The 26,157-nt window shown below is 42.9% G+C and overlaps 1 pseudogene across 1 annotated transcript in view; it reads right to left on the bottom strand.

The window, feature by feature from the left end:
• Positions 1-6,805: 6,805 nt before the first annotated feature.
• Positions 6,806-26,157, bottom strand: part of LOC129549864 (uncharacterized) — a 70,241-nt pseudogene continuing 50,889 nt past the window's right edge. The window contains exons 2-10 of the transcript XR_016036669.1: positions 22,855-22,958; positions 19,544-19,765; positions 18,852-19,057; positions 17,396-17,616; positions 14,618-14,771; positions 12,046-12,155; positions 11,372-11,485; positions 9,949-10,116; positions 6,806-7,237 (exon numbers count right to left, since the gene is read on the bottom strand). The product of XR_016036669.1 is annotated as an uncharacterized LOC129549864 (transcript). The remainder of the gene's footprint in view (positions 7,238-9,948; positions 10,117-11,371; positions 11,486-12,045; positions 12,156-14,617; positions 14,772-17,395; positions 17,617-18,851; positions 19,058-19,543; positions 19,766-22,854; positions 22,959-26,157) is intronic.

The raw sequence follows: 26,157 nt of genomic DNA, 5'->3' as shown, positions 1-26,157 counted from the left end.
GAACTGATACATACTTAGTAAAAAGAGGACCTTCAAAACTACAGAGCTACTATTATAAACTTCATTCTGCAAAGAGCCCTGGGGAAAAAATCTTGATAAAATCAATTGCTCAAACTTGAATGGGTTGTTTCATCTAAGCTATATGCTGTGAAGTTTAAATTCTCTCCTGAAAATAGCTGCTGTTAAATTTATATTTATAAAGTACTAGCTCATTTCTCATGGACAAGGAAACCAGGAGAGGGAAAACAGTTATGAACAACTTGCCAACCAAACAAGTCATCCCATTATGAAAGCTGGTAATATGTTCCTAGATCACCTTCCTTTACTTCTCCCTCCCTAATTAAAGAAAAATGAATTCTGTTTGGGGGAAAGTGTCGCTATGGAATTGAACCTGGCAGGTGTAGCCAGCAGGGACCACATTCCACATTCTAACAACCATGTAGAAGAAAAAAAGCAGGGACAGCCCCAGCAATCAAGGCCACCAAGAGGACCTGACTTAGAGTCACTCCACTTATACACACGTCATGGATGGCTACAATGAATCTAGGAGGTTACACAAGAAAGCAACATGTTTATCTAAAGAAAAAGAAAAAAAAAAAAACCTAAGTGAAGGAGGAGCAACAACATGAATGAGTTTCGAAAACATAATGTTATGGAAAATAAATCAAGTCCCAAAAAGCACATAGACTGTGATCCCATGCATACACAGTTCAAAAACTGCTCATCATATTGGGGGTGGTGACTGAAGCTGGCCCCACAAGAGGACTTGCAGGTAATATAATATTTCTTGATCCAAGTGCTGGATGAATACACATGTTCTGTTTGCAGAAATCACCAAGCTATACACTTGCAATTGGACATTTTGCTCCTGTATGCTTTATCTAAGTGAGGAACTAAAAGTTACAGACCTAAGGGGTGGTAGCTAAACATATAGGCCAAAGTAGATTATATCTGGCTAGAAAAGTATCCCAGTTAAAAGCAAATATTTTAAAAGAAAATTGGACATGTCTCAAAGGAAGGAAATTCAAGATTTCTACTCCAGCCCTCGAAATCGGAGCTTTCCCTTTTCTTGTATGTGTTCCTGCTTCTCTCTGTTCTGGAGCTGTCTGTGTATTTAAGAAAGTCTTCCCATTCCCAGGCCAGGTGGGAGCTCAGAACTATATAAACTTGTAAACCCATCTCCAATGGTTTATTTTACAACATTAGAGAAAGTACGTTTGAAAGGACAATCCATCCTGGGTGACAGAAATTTCTTCTTCTTGGCTTTTACTATCTAAAACGCCTTACTAAGAGAGATAAAATTATCTCCCAGGACAGCAATCCTCTGAGCAGTGCTGATTCTGGAGGAAAAGTTATCCAGGTACTGGAAATATTTAAAGACTTTACATGAATCACTTGAGACCAGTTACTTTACGAGTAACTGTTCTATTTTTAATTTATTCTTGACACTTACTAACAGCTGCAACATACTGCATGCTTAACACCAAAACAAAAACAAATTAAAAAACACTGCCTCTTAATTGTGCAATTTCCTGAAAAGAAAAAAAAAAAGCAGATACTACTCTTTCCTTTGCAAATTCTTCCTAGGTGATGATTTAAATATCTTAATATCTTCATTGACCCTACATCCAAAGTGGTCTTTTGGGATGTGGGCTAATGCCTTCACTGACATTCCATGAGTCCAGGCTCCCACCCACTACAGCTGGCCCTTCTAGTGCAACATCCATTTAGCCTGCACATCAAAGCCTGCTCCCTTTCATTAAGAGCGACTCCACATTCTGATCAAAGGAAGACGGAATTCAACAGGCTAACATAATAAAACAATAGGCATATTGCCAGTACGATGAAGGTGGGCATTCCTGAATCAAGATAAGAGATGTAAAGGATACCTGCTGAGGTTACATGGGATTTCTTGTTAATGTTTAAAAAACAGAAGTCAAACACTCTTATCTGAATGTTTAAACTTCAGGGACTACAATGAGGTGCCTTCAAAAAAAAAAGTAGAGGAAACGCAATTTTGTGAGAGTTATGAAAAATTTGAGGACCAAGAACTGTTATGACAGTCCCTGGAATGGGAACCACCGAAAAGATTGAGTGTTGCCTTCTCTGGAAGTACGAATGCATAATACAGACTTACCTCTTTAATTTTTTTCAATTCTGCTACTATGGACTCCGTGTATGTGTGTGTGTGTGTATTCAGTCATGTCTCTGTGACCCCTGGACTGTAGCCCGCCAGGTTTCTCTGTCCATGAGATTTCCCAGGCAAGAATATTGGAGTGGTTTCCATTTCCTGCTCCAGGGAATCTTCCTGATCCAGGGATCAAACCCTTGCATCTCCTGCATTGGCAGGTGGATTCTTTACCACTGCGCCACCTGGGAAGCCCCTTAACATAGTCTAAATGAATAAACATTCTTTTGAATACTCATGATAAGGGCTGGGTTCACACAGGGGTGGGGAGGGAAGAGAAATATAGAACTAAATGAGAAACATTAAATTATAAATTTGTAGAGACATCTTCATGTCTCCTATGTATCCTAGCACAATGATAAGAATATAGTAAAGGCATAATTACTGAAAATGAGTAAAAAGGTTCATAAAAATAAGGCTTGAGTAACACTGTATGATTCCACTTATATGAGGGACCTAAAATAGACAAATTTATAAAGACAGAAAATAAAGGTTACCAGGAGCTGGGGAGGAGAGGGGAATGGGGAGCTACTGTTTAATGAGTATTATGTTCCTGCCTGGGATGATGAAGAGTTCTGGGAACAGACAGTGGTGGTGACTTCACAACAAGGTGAATATACTTAATGCCACTGAATTACACACCTTAAAATGGTGACTTTTATATACATTTTATCAGTGTAAGTGTGTTAGTGTCCCAGTCATGTCTGACTTTGCGACCCCATGAACTGTGGCCCGCCAGGCTCCTCTGTCCATGGAATTCTCCAGGCAAGAACACTGGAGAGGGTCGCCATGCCCTACTCCAGGGCATCTTCCTGACCCAGGGGTCAAACCCAGGCCTCCTGAATTGCAGGCGGATTCTTTACCGTCTGAGCCACAGCGTAAAAATTGTTTAACAAAACTTTAAAATGAAAACACAAGCAGGGAATACTTGGCTACATAGGGACAGTGGTCTCTGGTCACCTCTTTACAGAAGCTACAGGGGGTTGGACACCGGGCACGTGCCAGGCTCAGAAAAGGAGAAGCGGTGTTGGCACTGGAGCTGCTGAAGTGCAGGTGGCAGAAGCCACCTCTCCCACTTGAAGACGGTCCATTTCCTAGTGCAGAGTTCTGCTTCAGGTGGAAGAAGTTTTTATATACTTGAAAACAGTAACCAAAAAACTCTACAAGGATACCACAGAGCAACTAACCCCGTGAGCTGTAACGACTGCAGCCTGCACTTCACAACAGGAGAAACCACTGCCGATAAGCCTGAGCACTGCAACTAGACAGAAGCCCCTGCTCCCTGCAGCTAGAGAAAGCCCACACGCAGCAACAAAGACCCCGTGCAACCAAGCATAAAATAAATAAAAATAAATAAATAAAATATTTACTAGCTGAACCTTAAAAAAAAAAAAAACTCCCCAGGGGAGGTGGGAAGCACCTCAAACGATCCGGACTTTGTCTCAAATATCTTACAATCTGGGTACCCTACCCTTGTCAGGTATCACGTTGTCTCTCTGCAAATTAAAGCACTGAGATCACACGATACGTGGCCTCTACCAGCTGCACAACTTCACTGTTTCTATGTCATCCCTTAACTTCTTTTTCCCCAACAGTTCCAACTCAACTGCACTGAGAAAACTCAGGGTTTCATCTCTTTAGCATCACTATTCTTCTCTGGACTTGCCAGTGTCCTATTGTTCTGTATAAAGGAACAGTGCTCCAAAGTGAACATACGAGTTTCATGAAGTTATGGTGAGTGTAGCGCGTGGAAGGAAACCACTTCTCACTTCTAATTATAGCACAAAATCACTGTGGCTTTTTTTCCCCTCTCTTTTCTTAGTTTTTTTTTTACAGTAATAATGCCATATAACTGAAAATCACTCACAACCGTTGGTAAATTACGGTCATTAAGAATCAAGTTATATAGTAAAAGTAACTATTTTCCTTTTTCTAAATTGGTTGGGCGGTAAAAAGCAGCCTGATTACTCTTCAATAGGAAAGGATAAGACTATGAACAAAGAAATTTTTTATAACCACCTTCACTATTTATAAGCAGTAAGGAACACACAGTGGTATTTACCTGACCTTGTAGCTCCTCTAGGCAAATTAATTCGCTCCATTCAGTTATTCAAAGCTGCTGTTAAAAAGTTCTAAAGATTTAAGAACTTTTTATCTACAATTCAAACCATTTCAAATGAATCAAATGTAGTTGTATTATAGACTGGGTGTATAAAGTGAGTAAGGTAGGTTCAGTTTTAAAGGAGGTTTTCAGTCAAATGTCTGGGTTTTGCCTGAATGATGCCAAATAATCAGTCTGATTGAGCAATTCACTCTTCAATCTATTGATTTGATAATAAATAAAATAGGTATATCAAAAAGCCTAAAACCACTTGAGTAGTAATGGATGAAATTACCCTAAGGAATAAAATGGTATTAAAACTAGACATCAGCTTTCCAAACAGGGAAAAAGGACTGAAATTAGAACCAAGTGAAAACTAAGAATATATCCTCCCCAAGGAATTCCCTGGTGGTCCAGTGGTTAGGACTTGGCACTTTCACTGCCATGACCCCGGGTCCAGTTCCTGGCCATGGAAATAAGATCCCAGAAGCTGAGCAGTGTGGCCAAAAAGAAAAAAATCCCCCCTTAAAATAATATACCAACAACATCCAATTAATATGCCTTAGTTCGATCATTCATTTTTATTTTTAGTAGTTTTCTTTTTTAAATACACAATAGGCTGGAAATCTAAGTCAGGAAACCCAGAAAGTTCCAACACCATAATATATTTTCTTTAGATGATATCATATTTCAAGGATGCATAGAAGGAATCCAGTAATGCGCCAAATTAAAAAAACTGCAAGAACATGTTTCATTTAAAATTAAATGACAAAACAGTGGCAATTTACTGTATGACTCATAGAACTCAAACCGGTGCTCTGTGACAACCTAGTGGTGTGGGATGGGGTCGGAGGTGGGAGGGGGGCTCAAGAGGAAGGGAATATATGTATACCTATGACTGATCCATGTTGATATATGGCAGAAACCAACACAATATTGTAATTATCCTTCAATTAAAAATTTAAAAAAGAAAAAATTAAATGACAACATGCAGATACACAAAATCTTTATTAAATGACCACACAGTAATCAGATACACTTCCTGATACAAGAAAAGGGATTATCACCTGGTTTATAGTATATTTTTTAAAAAGTCCCAAAGGAAAACAAGATTTGCAGATAAGATCTGTCTACACAGATCTGTTTCATTTTATGACTATTCCCCTCCTCTCTGGACATCCACCTTCCACACACCTACTGTCCTATGCTCTTCCCTGCATCTTCTCAACCATGCTCCTCCTCCTGGATGGTGATGCATTCCCTACAAAGTCTCTTCAAAGCAAGACTACCACCACAAAATCCCCTGTGCTACCAAGCTCTGATCTCAGCTGGCTCCCCTGGAAAATGGCAATAAGATAAATACACATGTGGTAGCAAGGGATGACAGGCCTTTCATAACCTGATCATGTACAATATGTAGATGGCTACTCCCCCATCAAAGGGCGTCATTCCTGATTCTCTGTCTTCTATACAGTCAACAGAGCTAGTTATCTGGAGAGAGAAACACACACAGAGAAAGAGAGACAGAGAGAGAAAGGAACATAAAAACAGATTCCTTCTTCGGCCAAGAACAAGCACCCTTAAAATATCGGAAAATTTCATTATGTGTCAGGGAAACATAACTGAAAGAGGGTGCTGGCTGAGAGCACTAACAAGCATCTGTACTGACCAGAGTTGTGTATAGAATAGCCCAGAACTGGTCGTGGTGCCCAAGCAAAATGCAGAGGTACCAAATACCTATTAAGATAAACTGTAAAGAAAACTCAGGGCGTCCCTGGTGGCTCAGCAGTAAGGAACCTGCCTGCCAATGCAGGAAGCACAGGTTCAATCCCTGGGTTGGGAAGATCCCCTAGAGGAGGAAATGGCAAACCACTCCAGTAGTTTTGCCAGGAAAACTGGACAGAGGAACCTGGGGTCACAAAGAGTTAGAACAACTTAGCGGCAAAACAACAAGGAAAAATCAAGCACTGATTAGATTTGAATAAATTCTTTTCTACTTAAGACAGTGACCCCCAAATTAGAGACCACCAGCTCCTACCAGTTTCCAAGTGATGAAAAGTAGTCTTCAAATCCACATATACTCCCAGCTGATAGACTAAAGAAACACTTGCTTCTCAAGTATAGGGATGACTGTTCCTCAAAGGTCAATAGTCTGTGATGTGATTAATAAAATTCAAATACATTCAATGAAAATACTGAATTTATCATTAGTTTGCCTTAAGTATTTTGTCAGCTAACATACAATCAGTAAACTACTCGTGTGAGTCCTTGAAATTTTCAGCCTTATAAAAAGTATCTTCAAGTCAACAAAAGCATTTAGAGTGGCTAACCTAAGATTCTACACTAAACTCTCCAGACAAGATTAGATGTACCTGGGTTCTTCTAGCTGCGTCCGTATGTACATACATAAGTAGGCTGATCTCCATAGCTCCTTCCACAGTGATTAATAGCAAAAATACAAGCATGGCACTAAGTTTCACTGATGTGCAAAAAAAAGAACGGATTTTCATTTGGGGTAATAAATTTGATGCAACAAAAGGAAAATAAACAGATATATACATGCATACTAAAATCCATAAAAAAATAGTAACTTAATTGAGCAGAGCCCCTCTGTAGATAAGCTGCACAGGGTTCACGGAAATGTTCGCTTAGCCTGAGGTGCTTATGACCTTATCTAAATGAGCCCGTGGGGCTGCTTCACACCTGCTTGACCAGTGTCACTCTGTAAGGAGCTCCAAGTTCATGAGCCAAGTGGACCTTCTTTAAAAACAACATATGAAGAGAGAAAAATAGATATGAATGCGTCAGTAAATCTAAGGCAGGTTGACTGCCTGGTCTTCCTTGAATTGGGGGATCTTCTTAAACTCACTTTGCTTCTTGAAGAAAAGCTGTGCCAGGATGTGGTCTGCGGTGGCCTGGAGATAATCGTCCACATCAAGGGTTTGCAACTGATAGTGGAAACCAGAAGAAGAGGTGTCAGCGCCAAAGTATGGCCACAGAGATCCTACAGCCATCAGGGCATTTTCACGATGGTAGCTGCATGGCTATGTAGCACTAGGAGCTGTGAAATCCTGCGAATGGTCCCCTTGTGCTTGTCTTCTCTTGCCAGGGGGAGCTCACATTTTCGACTCCAGGAATAAGGAAAGTGACTGATGGCTAGAGATGCTGAGGCATCTCTTTAGAAGGAATCTGCATCCCACTGGGAGCTAGTTCTCTTTAAACAGGGAGCAAGACCTTCTGTCCACCTTGAAGCAGGGATTAGTGCCCAAAGGGCCTCTCTGAGCTCCATGCCCAGAGGCACATGATGGAGGCTCACCTGGCGGCCAGGTAAGCGGCCGTCCTCCTCCTCAGCCAGACAGTCGTCCGTCTCGGCCTCTGTGGCTGGGCGGTCCAGCTGGTCTGACTCTGGCCACCCTCCCTCCATCACTACCTTCCTGTCCGTCCCTCCGCGCCCCCCCTCTGACACCCCTCCTTCCTCAGCCAGCCTCTCTTTCTGCTCATGTGTGGGTCTCTCTGTCGCTCACTGTTGCTCTTTCTCTAGGAATCTCTCCGCCTGTGTCTCTCTCAAGGCCTGTCTGCCCTCCCCTCTCCTGTGTGTATGGGTCTGTTCGCGTGTGGGTACAGATGTGTCCGTGTGTCTCCCTCTCTGGGTCTGTGTTCGTGTGCATCTTTCTGTCCGTCTGTCTCTGCGTGGTCTCTCTGTCTGAGCCCCTCTCCCGGTGGCGCTTGTGGGTATGGATGTGTCCGTGTGTCTCCCCCTCTGGGTCTGTGCTCGTGTGCTTCCTTCTGTCCGTCTGTCTCTCTGTCTGAGCCCCTCCCCCGGTGGCCCTCCGTCTGTCTCTGCGTCTCTGTGTGTGTGTTCCTGGGCACGTATGTCTCCTCTGTGCTCCCGTCTCTCGTTCTCTGTCTCCTTCTGGGTGTGTGTCTCCCTCGCTCACACTGTCTCTCATCCTCCCTCCTCTCTTGATGTTTTTCCCTTCTCTTCCTATTTATATTGGGTTTGATTTTGCTCCGTGATTGGTTCTTATAATAACTGTGGAGAATAAAGACCAGGGGGTGGAGTAGCAGTGAGACCACCAGCTGAGCCGCCAGGAAAGCCACTGTACACCTCGTTCCACAGCACGTCCCCATGACCTGTTTATTATATAACTGACTCCAAAAGTATGGAACACCAGAATCCTATCCCCCACCTTGCCCCGAGAAAGCCTACAGCTGTTAATAGTTTTCCAGTGCATATCTTCCTCAAGGAGCTCTCCACAAACCTCACCGCAGGTACCCCCAGAAAGGTTTGGAGACTCAGAGGAGCAGACTCTGGAGTTCTCCAGTCTCCCTTAAGAGGGGAAGTGTCATCACGGAAAATGAGCATCACCCAGCAGGACAGGCTCGCCTCTTGGTATAGGTCTTGCTGATGAAACTGCTGAATGCACACTGTGCTCCCCGCTGGAGATCTTGTTGGGTCTCCACGTGGGAAGAACCATGGCCAAGAGAACCACGGCCTGTCTGCTTCTGGACCTACCCCAGGGGGCCCCAGACTCATAATTCTCACCCTGTCTCGGCAGGGAATCTAGTCCTAAGACCTTTTTCTAAAATCTAAGTTCTACTATTTATTCTTGTTCTTCAAACACATTATTCCATCTAATTAAGGAACACTAGGATGAATTTTTAAAAGCAAACAACTATTTAATATAATAAATAATTTATCTTAATATGTGTTTTACAATACAAATCATGATATATCAGATTTGCTTAAAACAATGATGGGAGGGAATACTACTCCTTCTCGGAAGCACTGCTGAGTCATACTTCATGCTACTTCGTGTCTCCTAAAGTTTCTTTTCATGTACAAGAGACTTTCTTTTCCTTCCTCCCTCTTCCTCTCTCTCTCGTTCTTCCTTATCTCTCTACCATAAGTTCCAGAAGAAGAAATTGGCCACACTTACTTCACCTCCTCCCTCTCTGTCTGGGAGCTGGCAAAGCTTCAAAACTCATGCTGTGTTTCTCTATGCCATAAAGTGTGTAAGAGCTCACCTCAGCACCAGTAAGCCAACCCAATCCTGGCCAACCCAACAGATGTTAGGAAACCCACCTGCCCACAGATACTAATGGTATTCCCAAATAGCTTCATGATTAGTAATAGAAATGAGTTTCTAAGTCTCTGTATGCTGCTCTTTGGGCTTCCCAGGTGGCACTAGTGGTAAAGAACCCACCTGCCAATGCAAGAGACTTAAGAGACACAGGTTCAATCCCTGGGTTGGGAAGATCTCCTGGAGAAGGGCATGGCAACCCACTCCAGTATTCTTGCCTGGAAAATTCCATGGACAGAGGAGCCTGGCGGGCTACGGTCCATGGGGTTGCAAAGAGTCGGACACGACTGAAGCAACAGAGCACACACACTACTCTTTCGTCTTTTTTCTCAGATGGTTGAGAATTCGCGGAATTGAGAGAGAAATGTGATGTACTGGATCCTTTTATAACCAGATGAGAAGATTATTTGACCTCCGCTTCTCCTCTTCATACACACACTGGTTCAGCCGGTTCATTAAATCAGTCATCAACTCAGTATCCATGAGCCGAGTCCCTCGATGACCCAGACACACTGCTTAGCAGGGGCTCTGTACATCACCAGCACTCACCATCTCCGACACTGACTTATTCTCACCGGGTCTCCAGTGCTGAAGGCAAGAATGAGAAGCAAATCCTCATCGCACGTGCTCTTAATGTAACGCTGGGTTCCAGTGGGGAAAAATATCACATCTCCAAGGTGAACGTTAAACTCTGTGGAACTCTGAGCATTGATAATGCCCACCCCTAAGGAGGGGGGAAAAAACTATGCTGAATTGAAGCAAATAAAATCAAATATTCAATAAGGATAAGTATTCATAGTGAAGAACAGATCCATAAAAGCACGTGGTTATAAAGGGACTTCTCAGAGAAGGTAAACAGCAAAAAAAAAAAGGCAATCCTTCACGTTCATGCTCCTGTTTCTGAGACAGAGTTCCACAAAAATCAGAAGATACTCTACTGAAGTAAATGTCCCTCAAAATGCATTAGTGAAATCAATACTACAGAACATCATACAAAAAGCACATTAATTGCCATGCTCTAATTAAGGGTATCAATGACATTCACTCACTAATGAGGCAGAGGATTTAAACTTCAGTGTTTTACTACCCCGACACCCTCCTTTCTACTCCTTTGGGAAAATTCAGCCTTCTGGGAGAGCAGCATCCTAAGGGTCTTCCTTTAGGAGGGCTGGAGACTGAATGCACATAAACGCACACACATGCGCGCAGAGCACCTCACAAAGAGCATCTGATCCTTGAAAGGAATCTGTGCAGGATTGATGACAATGCCCTTTCCCAGTTTATTACAGCTGTTGCCTCTAAACACATAAAACTTTTGCTCCGGATGACATAAAAGGTGAATTTCAGTCTGGTCTGATTCTATCTGTCATGACTGAGGCAGACATAAGCTAGAGACGCCCATTTTTACCTGTAGATCCTCCCAGGATTCCTACGAAAGCCCAGAGGAGCTACTGTCAAATCACTGCGGTAAGATGATACTTTGTGTGGCTTTTCTTATGGCAATCATATAATTAATTGATCACCCAAACCAGGACTCTCTGTAGAGTCAAAAAGGGTACTATTAATAATTTCACCAAGGGGATATATGGCCACCCTACTGGGGCTCCACACCTCCCCACCACCCCCACTCATATTACACTGAGAGGCAAACAGCCAATTTCATGGTCCCCAAAGCAGAGCATATTAAATGCTTGTGTTACCAGAGAATGCAAAACTCAGAAAACGTAAGCAGGTATTCCAGGCCTTCACCTTTAGTGATAAACCTCTTTATCAGTTCTGAAATGTTCTTAGAACCCTTCTCGTGCTAAGAGCAAATTTGGAAGTTATCTCACAGGACATGCATGGTATCCTCTATGGAAACCATGCCCAGAAAGCCATTTGCACAAAGTCCTATTCTATTACCAACAACTGAACCAAAACAAAGAAATACCTCCTGTTTGCTTCCTTCTGCACTGAAAAGGAAAGTTCAGGGAAAAAAACTGTTCACAGAGAAATTACCTTTGCACATCCACTTATTATGTATCCCATTTAATTTGCATTAAAATGAAAGTGTGGCTGTCGTAATCCATTGTTATAAATCCTGAGTGTACTCAAAGTCAGGGCTTTTTGATGCTTGAGAAAGAAAAACAAAAATGAATTCCAACATTTAGCCAACACTCAACTCAACAATTTAACAATTCATATAATCATCGTAATAACTAATATTTATAAAGCCCTCACTGAGAACAAGCAATTTTTTATATCCTTTACAGTTATTATGTCACTTGTGCCTTATAACAATCTTGCAAGATTGCCACCAACTGTATGAGATGAAATAAAAGTCTAGGTTGCCTGAGTAAACTAGGGACATGCCATGGCAGAACTGGGGTTTGAATCACGGGATTTGATGCCAGAGCTGTGCTCTTAGTCATTAAACAATACTGCCAGTTGGGCATTTAAAACACACGAAAAGAGAAATCTCACAAGCCTCCAGTCTCTTTATTAATGTAACCATCCATGCCAGGAAGTTAAGCTCCCAAATTCACAATGAGGCCTCAATCAATAGTTTGCTTTGATCAAGTCAATGAGTGTTTGACTAGCTCTTTCCTTTTGTTTTGTCCAAAATAACTGACCCAACCTAAAGCTCATATTTCATCCATTTTGATAATCATCAAAACATTTTTCTCAATTACCTGATTCAGGAATTCACTAAAAAATTTTTCATTGTGGCTCAGTTCATTTCTATTTTTCCAATATTGTGCCAATTGTATTATTCCTCCAGGAAATCAATATTCTTTTGAGCCTGAATCAGATGAAATTTAAAAAACAAAATAAGACAAAACTACTTCAAAATGGTACCACAAAAGGAGAGCCAAATGCAGTCCCGGGAACAGCCCTGCTATAGTCACAGGAAGTTGACGTGGTAGAAAGTGCTATAGCACATCCTGTGTGCTGCCGAGATACTGACCTGATCCTGCCAGATGCTACCCTACCTTCCCAAGTTCTCCTGAAATTTCTGACATACAGTGACCTCTTTTAAGACGTTCAACTCAGGGGACCTGGCTGTAAAACGTGAGAAGTGTTAGCCATTCAGTTGTGTCCAACTCTCTGCAACCCTATGGACTGTAGCCTGCTAGGTACGTCTGTCCATGGGGATTCTCCAGCCAAGAATACTGGAGTGGGTTGCCATGCCCTTCTCCAGAGGATCTTCCTGACCCAGGGATCTAACCCTGTCTCCTGCACTGTAGGTCGATTATTTACCATCTGAGCCACCAGGGAAGCCCATGGAAAACACGAGACTCATCCTAAGCACTAACCTCTACCTCTCTCCTCAATCAGTCAATGAAGTCCTGTCAGTTCAGTTCAGTTCAGTTCAGTTCAGTCGCTCAGTCGTGTCCAACTCTCCGCAACCCCATGAATCACAGCACGCCAGGCCTCCCTGTCCATCACCAACTCCCGGAGTTCACTCAAACTCATGTCCACAGAGTCGGTGATGCCATCTAGCCATCTCATTCTCTGTCGTCCCCTTCTCCTCCCGCCCTCAACCTTTCCCAGCATCAGAGTCTTTTCCAGTGAGTCAACTCGTCGCATGAGGTGGCCAAAGTATTGGAGTTTCAGCTTTAGCATGCTGCTGCTGCTGCTGCTGCTGCGTCACTTCAGTCGTGTCCGACTCTGTGTGACCCCATAGACAGAAGCCCACCAGGGTCCCCCGTCCCTGGGATTCTCCAGGCAAGAACACTGGAGTGGGTTGCCATTTCCTTCTCCAATGTGTGAAAGTGAAAAGTGAAAGTGAAGTCGCTCGGCAACTCTAAATTCCCTGCTTCTCAACAATTCTGTCTCACAGAGTGAGGCCACCATCATCCCCTACCTGAGAGACTGCAAGAGTTCCTGACTCATCTCTCTGCTTGTCAGCTGGCTGCTTTCAATCATTCTCCACAATTCTGCTGGTCATCACTTCAAAAACAAAAGCTAGCACCAACTCAAAGAGACAGATGCACCCCTGTTCACTGCAGCATTATGTACAATAGCCAAGACACGGAAATAATCTATGTGCCCGAGCTCACATGTACAGGGGAACAGAGTGGGAGCTGCCAGAGGAAGGCGATGAGGGTGGTTGAAATGGGTGAAGAAAGTCAAAAGACACAAACTTCCAGTTATAAAATAAACAGGTCATGGGGACATGATGCAGAACAAAGCACCATAGTCAATAACACTGTAAAGCACAGGCTGGTTTCCCTTGTGGCTTAGCTGGTAAAGAATCCACCTGCAGTGCAGGAGACCTGGGCTCGATCCCTGGGTTGGGAAGAACCCCCAGAGAAGGGAAAGGCTACCCACTCCAGTATTCTGGCCTGGAGAATTCCATGGACCCTATAGTCCACGGGGTCTCAAAGAGTCAGACACAACTGAGTGACTTTCATTTCACATACATTAGAGTTACACATGCATACATTAGAGTTACTAAGATCTTGTAAGTTCTCCTAAGAAAAAAAATGCAACTATTAATATGTACAGAGGTGATGTTACTAATAACTGGACTTATTGTGGTGATCATTTCATAATATATAAAAATATTGAATCACTCTGTTGTACACCTGGGACTAACATAATGTTGTATGCCAATTACACCTCAATAAGATGATATAAAATAAATGATAAAAATAGGTAAGTTAAAAACCTCACTGTATCACTCTCCTATTTAAAACCCCTTAATTGGGACTTCCCTGGTGGTCCAACGGTTAAGAACTCAACTTGCAATGCAGGTTCAGTCTCTGATGGGGGAACTAAGATCCCACATACTGCGAAGCAACTAAGCCCAAGCACCTTCACTACTAAGCCTGTGCCTCACAACTGGAGAGTCCACATGCCTCAGCGCAGCTCCTGCGTGCAGAGACCGTCACAGGATCTTCACTGCACAGAGACCCCCTGGAGCCAAACTAACCCATCATTAACTTTAAAACAGGTGAACATAAACCCTGAACGGCTGCATGGTCGGACCCCTCCTCTCTCCTCAGGCTCTTCTACAGCATTGCCCCAACACACCCCCTCACGCTCTGAATTTTTTCCCACATTCTCATTTGCTTCCAGGCCTTTTCTCTCATTTCCTACTCTGCTGAGAAATGTGTTTTTTCAAAGTTCTTTTGACTATGACTTGCTGTAAAAAAAATAAAACAAAAACACATTACATCTGAATCCAATATACCTATGTAATCATACATAAATACTTAACCAAAAAGTAAAAAGCCTTCACAAAATAACATACTATACCTTTCAAGTCATAAAAGTACCTCCACACAAAGTTCTCTGGAGACTGTGAGTAATTAGCATTGACAACCAGTTCTGCCAAGTTGGGAGGAAGATTGATCCCCTGACCCTCCTTTTGCTTATGGAATGTTCCAATGAAATTAATTCCACCTTCAGGCTGAAACACGTAAGAGACCATATAAGATATTTGTAGACTGAGTACAGCCAAATAAATAAATATTTTAAATTTTAAAAAGGAACAAAGTACTGATACATGCTACAACATGAATGAACACTGAAAACTTTATGCTAAGCAAAAGAAGCCAGACACAAAAGGCCACATATCGTATGTTTTCATTTATATGAAATACACAGAACAGGCAAATCCACAGAGGAGGCCGACCAGTAGTTGCTAGGGCCTGGGGGTAGGAGAGAATGGGGAGTGAGGGAATGAAATTTCATTTCTTTTTGAGGGAATGAAAGTATTCTAGAACTAGACAGTGGAGACTGTTGCACAGATCTCAGAACACACTAAAAACTTTGAAACTATACACTTTAAAAAGGATGGATTTTACAGTACATGGATTACATCTCAACAAAGTTGTTATATTTTAAAATGTCCAAAAAAAAAGGTATTTGGGAAACATTCTACAAATTTTAGCAACAGAAGAGGAGAGCTGAGGATAGGGCAGCATCAACACCGGTGTGGTTTTCCATGGCCCAGTCAAAAGAGCCGACCTCAACTAGCCCGAGATTTGTGATCTTTATGAAAGTCTTCCAAGTATTCAGGGGATTGGCACTGGTACTTTATGGTCAATATAAACTCCTGCAAAAATATACACTGGTTCCCATGCTTACCAATACTCTCACTCTAACGACTCATTTCTTCTACTTCTCCCTAAAACGTTAGAGCAGGATCTAATGCAAGATAAATCTCAGAATCCCACCATTAAAGTCCCTAAATTTACCACAGAACCCCTCCAAATCGCCACGCCTGGCCCGTCTCCAGTTCTGATCACCGATGTGCACTCTCAGCGCCTACATGTGACCCTCTAAACCCAGCACGATCAGCAGTTTCTCCAGCGACACTGAGAGACCAAAAGCAGCTATTCCTCAGGAAAACCTGTGGGCTCCTCTGCATTAGACTAAGAAAACACAATTACATCATCTGTAGCAAAGTTCTCCTGAGATGAGTTTATGGCTTTCCAGAGATGAAAAATTATAGTAATTTTTACTATCATAACCTTTATACCAATTCATTATATCAGTAGTTTCCAGTAGGTTCCCTAGTGGTTCAGGGGTTAAGAATTTGCCTTCCAATGGGATTGGAAGAGACTCGATTTGATCCCTGGTAGAGGCACTAAGCAGAGAAGGCGATGGCACCCCACTCCAGTACTCTTGCCTAGAAAATCCCATGGACAGAGGAGCCTGGTAGGCTGCAGTCCATGGGGTCGCACAGAGTCAGACACGACTGAGCGACTTCACTTTCACTTTTCACTTTCATGCATTGGAGAAGGAAATGGCAACCCACTCCAGTGTTCTTGCCTGTAGAATCCCAGGGATGGCAGAGCCTGGTGGCTGCCGTCACTCCAGTACTCTTGCCTGGGAAATCCCAGGGACGGAGGAGCCTGGTAGGCTGCAGCCCATGGGGTCGCACAGTCAGACACGACTAAGCGACTTCACTTTCACTTTTCAGTTTGATGCATTGGAGAAGGAAACAGCAACCCACTCCAGTGTTCTTGCCTGGAGAATCTCAGGGACAGGGGAGCCTGGTGGGCTTCCGTCTATGGGGTCGCACAGAGTCGGACACAACTGAAGAGACTTAGCAGCAGCAGCAGAGGCACTAAGATCCCTCATGCCATGGAGTAACTACTGAGCCCACACACTCTGGAGCCCACGCACAACTAGACAAGCCTGTACACCGCAGCGTCTCTACACGCCACAACCAAGACCCGACGCAGCCAAAGAAATAAACATTAAAACAAACTATGTTTTAAAGATAGTTTACTATAGAAGCCCTTTACAGAGAGAAATAAAGTGCAATTCAACTTCAAAGTTCAGTTCAGTTCAGTCGCTCAGTCGTGTCCGACTCTTTGTGACCCCATGAATCACAGCACGCCAGGCCTCCCTGTCCACCACCAACTCCCAGAGTTCACTCAAACTCACGTCCATCAAGTCGGTGATGCCATCCAGCCATCTCATTCTCTGTCGTCCCCTTCTCCTCCCGCCCCCAATCCCTCCCAGCATCAGAGTCTTTTCCAGTGAGTCAACTCATCGCATGAGGTGGCCAAAGTATTGCACTTTCAGCTTTAGCGTCAGTCCTTCCAATGAACACCCAGGATTGATCTCCTCTAGAATGGACTGGTTGGATCTCCTTGCAGTCCAAGGCACTCTCAAGAGTCTTCTCCAGCACCACGGTTCAAAAGCATCAATTCTTCGGCGATCAGCTTTCTTCTCAGTCCAACTGTCACATCCATACATGACCACAGGAAAAACCATAGCCTTGACTAGACGGACCTTGGTTGGCAAAGTAATGTCTCTGCTTTTTAATATGTTATCTAGGTTGGTCATAACTTTCCTTCCAAGGAGTAAGCGTCTTTTAATTTCATGGCTGCAATCAGTAGGTAGCAATTTATGTTCTTGAGCCCATTACCCAACTGTTACTTTGTTGACTGCCACCTTAGAAACTTGAATAGCCATGCCCTCTTGGTGCCCACGGAATGCACACCCTCTCAGGATTTGTTCTCAGCAGTGGTACACACCTTTAAGTGACCTGGAAGTATTCTCAGCAGTGATACAGACCTTATGCGACCTGGAAGCAATATCCTCAGGTGTAGAAACAAAAACACCATCACCATCCAGGGTCTGAAGCTCCTCATGTGTAGTAAGAAGAGCGAGAGAAAGCAGCCTTCACCCACATATTCTTTCTCCAGGGCACTGTGTGTTCTGGGAAGAAGATGACGTGGCCAGCTGCAACACTGTACATGGTAACAACAGCACCATCACCCAACCCATGCCGTCCCCTGAAATGTAAGTGGAAGAGCACATCCCAGCATCATCAGAGCAGTGTTCTGCAACCTGCCTTCTAAGGTACCAGGTTAGACTGTTTTTCTAATCCCCACCTGATGAAACATTACCATTACAGAGGTACTGGAGACCCGCATATGGTATGTATACACATACTGCTCGGGTACTACACGCACATCTGTGCCTTAGACATAAAAAGATATTTTCACCCTGCTAACAACCAGTGTTTGCCCTCTTCAGGGTAATACCACCCCACTGAGCATTTAGAGTTCTAAGATCATGCTAGTTTGAAAAGACTGCAAGCACATGTGTGTGTTCATAGATGGTTGCATAGACATGCATGTGTATGCTTGTGTATGTTTGTGTGTTTGCAAACAGATGTGCATGTATTCACCAGGTAAGAAAAAGCTTACATGCAATTTTAATAATAATAATAGTAATAACACAGTGCGTTTACTGTTACGTCCAAGTATTCTCCTAAGGAAGGTTTAATCTCATAGATGAAGCTCTAATCGCTCTTCTTGTAAATTCTAAAATAGAGTAAACTGTCTTAGTATAAAAAAGGAGTTTTATTAGCAATAACAGAAATATGTCACACAAAAAAATTGGCTGATCTATTAACCAGATTACCTGGGTAAGACCAAACTCTGAAAGTTCTATGAAAGCTTAATCACTCCCAATTCTCCCAGTGTCTGGAACAGAGAAGCCATAAATACATTTCAGAATTAATGAATTATTTGCAATTCAGGGAAGTACACTCATTTCACTTCCAGCTCTATTTCACTTGACTTCCAAAGAATTCTGAAAGGTAAAACCCACAAAAGGTCAACCCATTGGCTGATCTCAGGGACTCCAGGCTGAACATTAGCAAACTAGTTCATTATTCCAGTCCCTGCTTTTTTCCCTAAAGGGAAGCTGTAGTCTCTTTGATCATTAGATCAGAGCTACCAGTTTTAGCTTTGGCTCAAAAGATGGAACAGTGATCTGAGCTTAACAATGTATGAAAAATGATTTCATACTGAAGAAAGAAGTTCAAAGTGATGCCACGAATAATTAAAACAAACAGGCTAATGTTCCAAGGCACTGCTAACTGGTCTAATTAGGTACACGCCAAAGCCTGGATGTTGTCTATCATCCTATTAGTTAAGCAGGCTTTGTAACAACCTAAATAATAGCCTGAGGACACACAGCACAAATGCTCAAGCACAGAATGTGGGCAAACTGGTTATACCTGTACAAATAGCCATGTTCGTTGGCATTGAAGGGCCAATGAGGGGCCCGGAGGCCACTGCTTTTTATTCTCAGGGTCCCCAGGCTCATCTGTGATCTCTGGCTGTTCAAGCTGCTGCCAAAGGCCTCCTCTTCAATGCCGAGGTAGTCACTGGCATTGCTCCTGTACCGGGCCCACTGGATTGCGCCACCAGGGAACTCAAACACCTGAAAAGTCATAGGCGAACCGTCAGCATGGAGGCCATCTCCTGAGGAATGTGAGGCCACCACGGCCCCCAGAGTGAGAGCAGGGCAGCACAGGGGAAAAGGAAACGGGGGCGGGGAGTGGATACAGGAGGTCCCCCCAGAAAAGAAGAGAAAGAACAGGTCTGCACGGCTCCAGCAGACAACAGTGCCATCCGTCCCTGTTAGACAGAAAAGCGAACACCTATCCTGACAAGAGAACACAGGGCTTTCCGTCTGTCCACCTGCACCTCCCCTCTCCAGCCAGCTACTAAAGCACAGTTCAGCCTGGAGCCAACATCCACCCACATTTCCCCTTCTCCATCCCTTACTTCCCTTCCTCCAAACAGCCCACAGCTACTGCTTTCCAAAGAAGAGAGAACACAGCTTAGTAAACAAGCAATGGAAACTTCATTTTGAAATCAGCACTTATAATAGATGATTCTTTTTCCTGATACGTGTGATCTATACCTTGGATTTAGATAAATGATTAAGAAACTGAAATTTTGGATCAACAGCCTTTGGCACCACGGGAATTGCTGTTTTCAGAGATTGGGCTCCGGGTTCTGAATGAGCCTGAGGGTTGCTGACATGAACCAAGGAGACGATCAGGACTCCGATCACTGTGGTGACGGTGCAGGCCAAAAGACACACCAGGAAAACGTTCATCAGTGACCACTGCCTCGTCTTTTCCTAGAAGAAATCAGAAATTATTCTCCACTCTTGAGGCATCAGAAACACTGCCAACTGTCTCAGTTTGGTTTATTTCCTCTTTTATAAAAAACAAACGAACACACACATTTGTGGGATAAACATACTGAGGAAAATGAGCGATGTAAATCAGCACACACACACTCACAGTATGGTCAGGCCCCAAAAGCTGGCTGCTCTCCTGCTCTCTGTACAGCCCTTGCCCCGCCCTGCCTCACCCTTACCTGACGCGCACGACTTCCTCCCCTCCTAAGGGGAAACTAATCAGTAACCACGTGCACGATCAGCCTGCCCCTCACTAATGATTGTTCCAGCCCTCGGACCACATCGGCTCCGGTATGGTCAGTCATCACGGAGGAACAGTGGCCCTTGCAATGGCTGCTAACCCAGAGCTGTGGAGAGATGCGTTCCAACAGTCTCCCTGCAACCCAGGAGCCCTTCTGACATCATGACCCTATAATTGATAGCCCCCTCCTCCCCTGTGCAGGAAAAATCGAGGCTGCATCCTGCCTGCCCTCGGCAGCACCTGGTGGGTATCCCTCCAGGCCCTTGGCCTCTGACCTGTGAGACTCCCTGTCCAGTACACCACTGATGTCTCTGTTGCTGACTCAGGTTCTCTCTTCAGTCTAGCAGCTGGGCAAGTGCAAGGACTGTAGGACAGTCACACATAGCCCATGCATCAGATGACACCCAAATAAACAAGAATAAAAATAAACATTTGAGGACTGGGGTACAGAATAAATTAAGGAAATTAAGTACTAGGAAATTAAGTACCCAGCTAAGTACTTCCAAGTCAGCCAATTAGCCCCTATTTACCAGTTTCTTCACCTGAAAATCAAAGAGGTTATAAGGAGTTATTTTCTAAGAATGTTTTGGTTCTAGAATGTACAAATGCATTTATGTGTATAGGTACATGCACGGGAATAAGTAACATATCAGTAATCAGTGGGCCTGACCTGACAAGTCTGTGTCTCTCCCTCCCTCCTCCATTTAAATAGACTCAGTAAATTCCCTTCTTCTTGTGTATTACCTCTATGAGGTCCTAAGTCATCACTGAACTCTAAGTCACAGTATTTCCATGCATTTCTATGTTACTGCTTCCTGGTTTCATATCACAAATATATGCCATAAACAACAGTATTATTTCTGAGTTACAATCCACATTACTGAAAGCTGCCAAGAAAATACTCACCCCAACCTTAGAACCAACTTGCCCTACTCCTCTGACCACTAAAATGACGATTATCATCAATGACAGCAAGGACTCCTTTTCCACTGCTCTCTGAGTTCCTGGTCTTGCTCTCTGAGCAAGTAAATTTTTGATCACTAATAATTCTAACATAGATATTCTTACTTTCAAAGTGAAAGTGAAGTTGCTCAGTCGTGTCCGACTCTTTGTGACCCCGTGGACTGTAGCCCGCCAGGCTCCTCTGTTCATGGGATTCTCCAGGCAAGAATCCTGGAATGGGTTGCCATTTCCTTCTCCAGGGGATCTTCCCGACCCAGGGTTCGAACTCGGGTCTCCCACATTGGAGGCAGACGCTTTAACCTCTGAGCCACCAGGGAAGACTTACTTTAACACTCATAAACATTCAAAAGAACACAAATAACAAATGTTGGCAAGGATGTGGGGAAAGGATGGAACCCTTGTACACTGTTGGTAGAAATGTAAACTGTGCAGCCATGGTGTAGAACAATATGGAGGTTTCTCAAAAACCTAAGGATGGAACTACTATATGACCTGGAGATTTTACCCCCAAGTATAAATTTAAAACAAAAACACTAATTCAAAGGATACACGCACTTCAATGTTCATAGCAGCATTATTTACAATCTCCAAGGTATGGAAGCAACCTAAGTGTCCATTAACAGATGGGTGGATAAAGAAGATGTGGTATATATACAATGGAATACTACTCAGTCATAAAAAAGGAACAAAATTCCTTGCCATCTGGAGCAACATGGATGGACTGGGAGTGCATTGTGCTAATTGAAACAATTTAGACAGACAAATACTGTATGCTATCACTTATATGTGGAATCTAAAAAAATACAGCTAGTGAATATAACAAAAAAAAGCAGCATACTCACCATATAAAGAGCAAATTAATGATTACCAGTGGGTAGGCAGGGGAAGAGCAATGGATTGGGGAATAAGAGTACAAACTGTTGGGTGTAAGACAGGCAATAAGGATGTATTATTATAAAACAGAGAGACTATTGCCAATATTTTACAATACTTGAATCTAGTCTTTTTAATGTGTAAAAATTTTTTTAATGTTTTAAATTATTTAATGATATGTTTGGTATAGCATAATCATTTGCCAAAATGTTGCCAACCAAGGTCCATCTAGTCAAGGCAATGGTTTTTCCCGTGGTCATGTATGGATGTGAGAGTTGGACTGTGAAGAAAGCCGATCGCCGAAGAATCGATGCTTTTGAACTGTGGTGTTGGAGAAGACTCTTGAGAGTCCCTTATACTGCAAGGAGATCCAACCAGTCCATTCTAAAGGAGATCAATCCTGGATGTTCATTGGAGGGACTGATGCTAAAGCTGAAACTCCAATACTTTGGCCACCTCATGCGATGAGTTGACTCACTGGAAAAGACTCTGATGCTGGGAAAGGTTGGGGGCGGGAGGAGAAGGGGACGACGGAGAATGAGATGGCTGGATGGCATCACCGACTCTGTGGACATGAGTTTGAGTGAACTCTGGGAGTTGGTGATGGACAGGGAGGCCTGGCGTGCTGTGATTCATGGGGTCGCGGAGAGTCGGACACGACTGAGCGACTGAACTGAACTGAACATTGTATGAGGGTATTATATTGAACAATAAATAACTCATTAATGCCAGGAACAACAATTCATAGAAAGCTGGGCCACTAAACAGCTATAGGAGTTAACAGTTTATGAGAAAAGGCAGGTCAGGAGATTTTCAGAACAGGACATGCTACCTTTCTGAAGAAGGTCACTTGAAGAAAACTAGTCAAAGGAGGGGCTCTTTCCTGAGATCTGCATAAAGGTTTTGAGGCAAGTAATATCAAGATGTAAATCCCCATTTACATTCTTACCATTCTGGAGGTGTTCATCTTCCCCTCAGATACAACCTTCCGCTTTGCATCTTCATGCACTTCAAATGCTAAGTTGTCCATTGGCTAAGAGGGCAAGCAATCCACTGAAAAAGAATAGGGGAGGGATGCAGCTTTAGCAAATGCAGAAACCCCTGAGAAGAATGATCTTTCTTAAGGAAGTGCTTATATAAAGCTGAAAGTCAAGGAAATGAAATAAGGAAGCTGTTTCTTAAACAATAATCTCGGTTGAAAAAAAAAAAAACCCATAGAAAGAATTGCCAAATTAGAGACCAATAAACACTTCTGGTCCACCACTCTTTGCTCACTGATGACACATACAACAGGTAATAACAGTAGCTACTAACGTTTATTTCCTCCCTCCCACTAAGTACCGAGCACAGTACTAAGTGCTTTCCATACATCATGGGATTTAATTCTTACAGCAATCCTGGCAGGTATTCTGGTGATTATTCCCACTTTGTAAATTAGGAACCTAGGCACCAAGAGGTGTGATACCTGCCCCAAATCACACACCTAGTTTTAGAGTCGGAGCAAAGACACCCTTTATCAAAAGATTCTCCCATAACATTGGGTTCTCTGCAGAGTTTGATGTGGGTACAAATGTTTTTTCACCCACAGCAGTCCTGCCAGACAAGAATACTGGAGTGTGTTGCCATTTCCTCCTCCAGGGGAGCTTCCAAACCCAGGGACTGAACCCGTGTCTCTTGTGTCTGCTGCACTGGCAGGTGGATTTACCACCACTGGTGCCATCTAGGAATCCCCGTCTCTTGACAGTGTGATTGGTTGTTTTATGTGGTTTGTTTATTGGATAATGCTGTTATGTTAAATCTTTAAATTCATTTTACATCATCTTTCCTGGTGATGAGTTGTGGCCTGAGTAAGCTAAAAATCTGCTACTATAACCCACAAAACAATCAACCGTCTGAAACCAGTAGGTGGTGTTTTGGGGGTTCTAAGGAGCTCTGGTCCTTCATGTCTCAGCGCAGAAAGAATTCAGTGAGGGGCAAAGTGACTAGAGAAAGTCTGTGAGCAGCAACCAAGGCCCAGAACAGCCAAAAATAAATAAATATTTTTAAAATATAAATTAATTAGAATAGGACATTTGTGAGACTTACAAACAGCTGGGTGAGAAGGTGCCTCACCCCAGGAACTTGGTGGGTTACTTTCTTTTTATCATTCTTGAGTAGACATCATGCTTCCATCATCAGTCCCTTCTCTAGGTTAGGCACAGGAGTTTTCCTGTCCCTACATGGTCAAGCCAGGACTGTCGGGGCTCCATGGAAAAATTATTTCAGGTCTCAGTACAATGAGGGTCTTTCAAGTGTCACCTTTCCATAAATTATTCAATTTTAAGTGTGCAGAGAGCATGTCATAGGGGTCATTTACTTACTGAGCTCACTGAGCAGAATGTGGGTCTCATGCCACCATTATTTTATTGTTTTGAGGCATAGCTCGTGCTTCCGTGGCATGGTTTGTTGCTAAGCAAGCCTGCTTAGTTTTGTGGTTAAGCAAACCTACTTTCTTGAATAACCATTAATTTACAGGGGTCTCCTATACTTTCTTCTTTATCTTCCGTTCTCTAGAGGAATTAACTAATTATCCGCTTTGTCCCTTTATACCTTCAATAAACAGGACTGAAAGGCTCCTCTGTTTCAGGCTGTATACCACTCTACACATTAAGAAGGCTTTTATTAGCATACAATCTAGTAGGAAAAACAGGAAACAAACAGTTTCCCCCAACGATGTGCTGAGTTATGATAGAAGCATGCACAAGATCTTGGGAGGACAGAGAGAGTTACTCTGTCTAAGACTGAAAGAAAAGACGGGACCAATCTGAAAACAGAATTTTGAGCTAAGACTTCGAGTCCTGACGCAATTTCACTTGTTAGGCATACTTGCTTGCATTCTATTTTATACGTCTGGCTGCCGGTAAGTAGCTTATTAAGAGAGCATGCAGTAAAAATACAGATCCTATCTGGGTCAGGCAGCTCTGACTCTGACAAAGCTGAAGGTTAACCTGTGCTCAAATGATGCGGAGTAACTCCGTGACTTTCCTACCATATCTCGTCAAAGCTAAGACATGTCAGTGACTCACGTCAATTTAGCCTTTTGTCATGAAGACCTGGAATTTAAATGTATGGCATTTGATTTTTGAGTTAATAAAATATTCAAAATAATTTATCTGTTGGGCTAGCAAGGTGATTTTCTCATTGTGCTATTATTGCAGTACCATAAAACATATTTTCCCGTTCAATTTTCCTGGTGCATTTGTCAGACAGAAAATTCTACATTTTAACATCTCTAAAAAGGGGATGTGCTTTACACAATGAGTGATCAATAAGATTCAGTGGAAATACGGTTGGTGTGGCCTCACCGGTATATACTAGATGAGTATCAGTCCTGCCAATGGCTATAACCAGGGCACAATTTTATAGTGTACGATTCAGAGTGAAAATTCTGGAGCCAGACCATTAAGGTTTGAATCCTAATTCTGCTACTTAGTAGCTGTGTGACCCAGGGCAAGTTATTTAACCTCCTGTACCTCAAGGGCATCATTTTTTTGTTGTTTGTTATTTAGTCACTAAGTTGTGTCTGACTCGTTTGCGACCCCATGGACTATAACCCACCAGGCTTCTCTATCCACAGGATTTCCCAGGCAACAATACTGGAGTGGGTTGCCATTGAGTTCTCCAGGGGATCTTCCCAACCCAAGAATCAAACTCATGTTTCCTGCATTGGCAGGTATATTCTTTATCACTGAGCCACTTGGGAAGTCCTCTTCATCTTTACAATGGGGATAATAATGTTGCCCTCATAAAGGTTTGAAAAGATTGAGCCAGTTAATGCAAGTAAAGTGTTTCATACAAAGCCTGCACATAATAAATGCCCAATGAATCCTTTTTTAATAAGCACAAGTAGACTCACTACTTTAATAATTTGCTTATTTTAAAATGGCAGAAGGACATCTGAATTCATAAATCACCTACTGCCCCTCCTAGTAAGTCAAAGTGCTACCATCTTCATCCATTACCTTGAATGATTTACAGAACTGTCCTTATTCTACAAATTAGAAAATCACAGTAAAAATCCTGCTTACAATATATTTGAAATTTAAATCTATGGCATTGATTTTGAGGTGATAAAATATTTAAAATACATTGTTTTATCTGTGGGGTTAGTAGGGTGATCTCCCTGTCTTGTTATTGTGCGTGTGCGTGTGTGTGTGTAAGGAGATTTCCCTGTCTTGTTAGTGTGCGTGTGTGTGTGTGTAAGGAGATTTCC

Source organism: Moschus berezovskii, chromosome 28 (genome assembly GCF_049115385.1).
Source record: "Moschus berezovskii isolate FMDL1 chromosome 28, NW_MosBer_1.0, whole genome shotgun sequence".
Classification (NCBI taxonomy): domain Eukaryota; kingdom Metazoa; phylum Chordata; class Mammalia; order Artiodactyla; family Moschidae; genus Moschus; species Moschus berezovskii.
The sequence above is the reverse complement of the archived record's forward strand: the minus strand, read 5'-3'. Positions and strand labels throughout refer to the sequence as shown.